This window comes from Triticum dicoccoides, chromosome 4B (assembly GCF_002162155.2).
Source record: "Triticum dicoccoides isolate Atlit2015 ecotype Zavitan chromosome 4B, WEW_v2.0, whole genome shotgun sequence".
Taxonomy (NCBI): domain Eukaryota; kingdom Viridiplantae; phylum Streptophyta; class Magnoliopsida; order Poales; family Poaceae; genus Triticum; species Triticum dicoccoides.
The window spans coordinates 350,225,164-350,232,457 of NC_041387.1; positions in this window are offsets into that span (position 1 = coordinate 350,225,164).

Consider the following 7,294-nt stretch of genomic DNA (forward strand, 5'->3'; position numbering starts at 1 on the left):
ATTAACAACGGATTGCAACAAGGAAATACAACCTTCTAAAGAACAATTATCATAATCAAATTCCTTGAAATACGAGATAGTGGGTTCAATGCTATTTAAAGTCATGACCTCTCCAATCCCACTTTTACCAAATTTAGCATCAAGACCTAAAAATTCCGAATTATTGGGACTCCTAACTAAAGTTGAATCATCTCTAGTCCCATTATTATTAAGATTCATATTGAAAAACAAAGATCTAATAGGAGACACATCAATAACTTTAAGATCTTCATCATTGTTTTCATTGAAACTAGAACAACGCGCCTTTACAAAGCAATCTTTCTTAGCACGCAATCTAGCGGTTCTTTCCTTACACTCATCAATGCAGATTCTCATGGCTTTGAGAGAATCATTGATATAATGCTTAGGAGGAGTAGATCTAAGTTTAAGAGAATCAACATCAAGCGAAAGTCTATCAACATTCCTAGCCAAATCATCAACTTTGAGCAATTTTTCTTCAAGCAAAGCATTAAAATTCTTTTGAGAGATCATAAATTCTTTCACACTAATCTCAAAATCAGAGGGCATCTTATTAAAATTACCATAAGAATTATTGTAGGAATTTCCATAATTATTAGAGGAATTACTATGGAACGGTCTAGGAATAAAGTTTCCTCTATAAGCATTGTTTCCAAAACTATTCCTACCAACAAAATTCACATCCATAGATTCATTATTATTCTCAATCAAAGTAGACAAAGGAATATCATTGGGATCAAGAGGATTATTTTTAGTAGCAAACAACTTCATAAGTTCATCCATCTTTCCACTCAGAACATTAATTTCTTCTATAGCATGCACCTTTTTACTAGTAGATCTTTCGGTGTGCCATTGAGAATAATTAGCCATAATATTATCAAGAAGTTTTGTAGCATATCCTAAAGTGATTTCCATAAACGTGCCTCCTGCGTCCGAATCTAAAAGATTTCTAGAAGAAAAGTTCAATCCGGCATAAAAAAATTTGTATGATCATCCATAAATTCAAACCATAAGTAGGGCAATTGCGAATCATCAATTTCATTCTTTCCCAAGATTGGGCAACATGCTCATGATCAAGTTGTTTAAAATTCATAATATCATTCCTAAGAGTGATGATCTTAGCGGGAGGAAAATATTTAGAGATAAAAGCATCTTTGCACTTATTCCAAGAGTCAATACTATTTTTAGGCAAATACGAAAACCAAATTTTAGCACAATCTCTAACCGAAAACGGAAATAACTTCAATTCAACAATATCATTATCTGTATATTTCTTCTTTTGCATATCACACAAATCAACAAAGTTGTTTAGATGGGTAGCGGCATCTTCACTAGGAAGGCCGGCGAATTGATCTTTCATAACAAGATTCAGCAAAGCATTATTGATTTCACAAGACTCGACATCATTAAGAGGAGCAATCGGAGTACTAAGGAAATCATTATTATTGGTATTGGAGAAATCACACAATTTGGTATTATCTTGCGCCATCGCAACAAGTAATTCAACACACAAGCAAACAGAAAAAGTCAAGCGAAAGAGAGATAGGAAGATTGGTAAACAGAGGGCAAATAAAACGGCAAGGGTGAAGTGGGGGAGAGGAAAACGAGATGCAAGTGGCAAATAATGTAAATGCGAGGGAGATGAGTTTGTGATGGGTACTTGGTATGTCTTGACTTGAACGAAAATCTCCCCGGCAACGGAGCCAGAAATCCTTCTTGCTACGCTTGAGCTTGCGTTGGTTTTCCTTGAAGAGGAAAGGGAGATGCAGCAATAGTAGCGTAAGTATTTCCCTCAGTTTTTGAGAACCAAGGTATCAATCCAGTAGGAGGCTCCTCAAAAGTACCACACACCTACACAAACAAACAAAGAACTCGCAACTAATGCAATAAAGGGGTTGTCAATCCCTTCACGACCACTTGAAATTTCTAATGAGAGACTAGCAATTTCTACAAAATTAAGCCACCGCCGTGCTCTAAAAGATATAAGTGAAGCACTGGAGCAAAAACTATCTAGCTCAAAAGATATAAGTGAAGCACATATAGTATTCTAATAAATTTCAATCAAGTAGGCTTCTCCCAAAAGGTGTGTAAAGAAAGGATGATTGTGGTAAACTAAAAAGCAAATACTAATATCATACACGATGCTCCAAGCAAAACACATATCATGTGGTGAATAAAAATATAGCTCCAAGTAAAGTTACCGATAAACGAAGACGAAAGAGGGGACGCCTTACGAGGGCATCCCCAAGCTTAGGATTTTGGCTACTCTTGAATATATTGGGGTGCCATGGGAATCCCAAATCTTAGGCTTTTGCCACTCCTTATTCCATAATCCATCAAATCTTTACCCAAAACTTAAAAACTTCACAACACAAAACTGAACAGGAAATCTCATAAGCTCCGTTAGTGAAAGAAAACAAAACCACCACATAAGGTACTGTAATGAACTCATTCTTTATTTATATTGGTGTTAAACCTACTGTATTACAACTTCTCTATGGTTCATACCACTTAATACTAGCCATGGATGCATCAAAATAAGCAAACAACACACTAAAAACAGAATATGTCAAAAACAGAACAGTCTGTAGAAATCTGTAACTAACGTAAACTTCTGGAACTCTAAAACTCCTACCAAAATAGGAAGTCCTGGAAACTTTGTCTATTGATAAGCAGCAAAAAGAATCAACGCAAAATCATGTTTCTGTGATTTAAAATAACTAAATTCGTGAGCGCAAAGTTTCTGTTTTTCAGCAGAATCAAATCAACTATCACCATAGGTTATCCTATAGGTTCTACTTGGCACAAACACTAATTAGAACATAAAAACACATCTAAACAGAAGGTAGATGCAAAATTTATTACTAAACAGAAACAAAAAGAAAAAACACAAATAAAATTGGGTTGCCTTCCAACTAGCACTATCGTTTAACGCCCCTAGCTAGGCATAAAAGCGAAGTTAGATCTAAGTAGTGCCATCTTTGGCACTCAATTCATAAGTAGCCCGCATGATAGATTCATAAGGTAATTTGACTTTCTTTCATGGAAAGTGCTCCATGCCTTTCCTTAATGGAAATTGGAATCTAATATTCCCTTCCTTCATATCAATAATCGCACCAATCGTTCTAAGGAAAGGTCTACCAAGAATAATAGGGCAAGAAAGATTGCAATCAATATCAAGAACGATAAAATCTACGGGCACCAAATTTCTATTTGCAACAATGAGAACTTCATTGATCCTTCCCATTGGCTTTTTAATGGTGGAATCCGCAAGGTGTAAATTTAAAGAGCAATCATCAAGATCATGGAAACCTAGAATATCAAATAAAGTTTTCGGAATCGTGGAAGCACCAGCATCTAAATCACACAAAGCAAACACTCATGATCTTTAATTTTAATCTTTATAGTAGGTTCCCACTCATCATTAAGTTTTCTAGTTATAGAAACTTCCAAATTAAGTTTTTCATCATAAGATTTCATCAAGGCATCAACGATATGTTTGGTAAAAACTTTATTTTGACTATAAGCATGAGGAGAATTAACAACGGATTGCAACAAGGAAATACAACCTTCTAAAGAACAATTATCATAGTCAAATTCCTTGAAATCCGAGATAGTGGGTTCAATGCTATTTAAAGTCATGACCTCTCCAATCCCACTTTTACCAAATTTAGCATCAAGACCTAAAAACTCCGAATTATTGGGACGCCTTCTAACTGAAGATGACTCATCTCCAGTCCCATTATTATTAAGATTCATATTGAAAAACAAAGATCTAATAGGAGACACATCAATAACTTTAATATCTTCATCATTATTTTCATTGAAACTAGAAGAACACGCCTTTACAAAGCAATCTTTCTTAGCACGCAATCTAGCGGTTCTTTCCTTGCACTCATCAATGGAAATTCTCATGGCTTTGAGAGACTCATTGATATCATGCTTAGGAGGAGTAGATCTAAGTTTAAGAGAATCAACATCAAGCGAAAGTCTATCAACATTCCTAGCCAAATCATCAACTTTGAGCAATTTTTCTTCAAGCAAAGCATTAAAATTCTTTTGGGAGATCATAAATTCTTTCACACTATTCTCAAAATCAGAGGACGTCTTATTAAAATTACCATAAGAATATTGTAGGAATTTCCATAATTATTAGAGGAATTACTAGGAAACGGTCTAGGATTAAAGTTTCCTCTATAAGCATTGTTTCCAAAACTATTCCTACCAACAAAATTCACATCCATAGATTCATTATTATTCTTAATCAAAGTAGACATAGGCATATCATTGGGATCAGGAGGATTATTTTTAGTAGCAAACAACTTCATAAGTTCATCCATCTTTCCACTCAAAACATTAATTTCTTCTATAGCATGCACCTTTTTACTAGTAGATCTTTCGGTGCGCCATTGAGAATAATTAGCCATAATATTATCAAGAAGTTTTGTAGCATATCCGAAAGTGATTTCCATAAATGTGCCTCCCGCGGACGAATCTAAAAGATTTCTAGAAGCAAAGTTCAATCCGGCATAAAAAATTTGTATGATCATCCATAAATTCAAACCATGAGTAGGGCAATTGCGCATCATCAATTTCATTCTTTCCCAAGATTGGGCAACATGCTAATGATCAAGTTGTTTAAAATTCATAATATCGTTCCTAAGAGTGATGATCTTAGCGGGAGGAAAATATTTAGAGATAAAAGCATCTTTGCACTTATTCCTAGAGTCGATACTATTTTTAGGCAAAGACGAAAACCAAACTTTAGCACGATCTCTAAGCGAAAATGGAAATAACTTCAATTTAACAATATCATTTTCCGTATCTTTCTTCTTTTGCATATCACACAAATCAACAAAGTTGTTTAGATGGGTAGCGACATCTTCACTAGGAAGGCCGGCGAATTGATCTTTCATACCAAGATTCAGCAAAGCAGTATTGATTTCACAAGACTCAACATCATTAAGAGGAGCAATCGGAGTACTAAGGGAATCATTATTATTTGTATTGGAGAAATCACACAATTTGGTATTATCTTGCGCCATGGCAACAAGTAATCCAACACACAAGAGAACAGAAAAAGGCAAGCGAAAGAGAGAGAGGAAGATTGGAAAAGAGAGGGCAAATAAAACGGCAAGGGTGAAGTGGGGCAGAGGAAAACGAGAGGCAAATGGCAAATAATGTAAATGCGAGGGAGATGAGTTTGTGATGGGTACTTGGTATGTCTTTACTAGAGCGAAGACCTCCCCGGCAACGGCGCCAGAAATCATTCTTGCTACGTCTTGAGCTTGCGTTGGTTTTCCTTGAAGAGGAAAGGGTGATGCAGCAATAGTAGCGTAAGTATTTCCCTCAGTTTTTGAGAACCAAGGTATCAATCCAGTAGGAGGCTCCTCAAAAGTCCCACGCACCTACACAAACAAACAAAGAACTCGCAACCAACACAATAAAGGGGTTGTCAACCCCTTCACGGCCACTTGCGAAAGTGAGATCTGATAGAGATAGTATGATAAGATAAATATATTTTTGGTATTTTATAATATAGATTGGAAAAGTAAAGATGCAAATAAAAGTAGATTGAAAGCTTATATGATAAAAGATAGACCCGGGGGCCATAGGTTTCACTAGTGGCTTCTCTCAAGATAGCATAAGTATTACGGTGGGTGAACAAATTACTGTTGAGCAATTGATAGAAGAACGAATAATTATGAGATTATCTAGGCATGATCATGTATATAGGCATCACGTCCGTGACAAGTAGACCGACTCCTGCCTGCATCTACTACTATTACTCCATACATCGACCGCTATCCAGCATGCATCTAGAGTATTAAGTTCATAAGAACAGAGTAACACATTAAGAAAGATGACATGATGTAGAGGGATAAACTCATGCAATATGATATAAACCCCATCTTTTTATCCTCGATGGCAACAATAAAATACGTGCCTTGCAACCCCTGCTGTCACTGGGTAAGGACACCACAAGATTGAACCCAAAGCTAAGCACTTCTCCCATGGCAAGAAAGATCAATCTAGTAGGCCAAACCAAACTGATAATTCGAAGAGACTTGCAAAGATAACTCAATCATACATAAATGAATTCAGAGGAGATTCAAATATTTCTCATAGATAAACTTGATCATAAACCCACAATTCATCGGATCGCAACAAGCACACCGCAAAAAGAGTTACATCGAATAGATCTCCACAAGAGAGGGGGAGAACATGGTATTGAGATCCAAAAAGAGAGAAGAAGCCAACTATGGACCCAAAGGTCTGTGGTAAACTACTCAAAACTCATTGGAGGGCCTATGGTATTGATGTAGAAGCCCTCCGTGGTCGATTCCCCCTCCGGCGGAGCACCGACGAAGGCTCCAAGATGGGATCTCGCGGATACAGAAGGTTACAGTGGTGGAAATTGTTTTTTGTTGGCTCCCTGGATGTTTTCGGGGTACGTGGGTATATATAGGAGGAACAAGTAGGTCAGTGGCCGCCCAAGGGGCCCACAAGACAGGGGGCGCGCCTTGTAGGGGTGGGCACGCCCTCCTACCTCGTGGCCGCCTCTGCTACTTCTTGGCTTGTACTCCAAGTCCTGTGGATCACGTTTGTTCCAAAAATCACGCTCCCGAAGGTTTCATTACGTTTGGACTTCGTTTGATATTCCTTTTCTTCAAAATACTGAAATAGGCAAAAAAATAGCAATATGGGCTGGGCCTCCAGTTAGTAGGTTAGTCCCAAAAATGATATAAATGTGTAAAATAAAGCCCATAAACATCCAAAAGGGGTAATATAATAGCATGGAACAATCAAAAATTATAGATACGTTGGAGACGTATCAACCCCTCAGATTGGGCTCAGGGGCTCTTCTCTGGAAGGCCTGTGACCTGGCCAACGCCACGAGGGAGGCGTTCGGGCACCATGTGGAGGCGTGCTTCAACGCACACTTCCAAGAGCAAGGCATAGGGAGCGAGGCACCAAGCGTGCAGGAGTTCATCACCAGGGCAATCGAAGATCTACAGGAGGCGCGGGCCATGCGAGGTGAGCTACAGCCTTTGTCACTCTATGCAGCTGCTGCTTAGGATGCGAACAACGAGCTGTGCGTCTGCTTCAACATCCCGGGCCTCAACAGAGCTACTTCTCAGGAGCTCTTCTGGCCATCCAACATAGGACGATGTGGAGGCCACCCCCACAGCTACATCTGCATGCCATTCGGCCTGCTGGGCGAGGTTGCCTCGCTCCAGCAATGCATGTGTGGCGTCCTGGCGTCTCGTGAAGC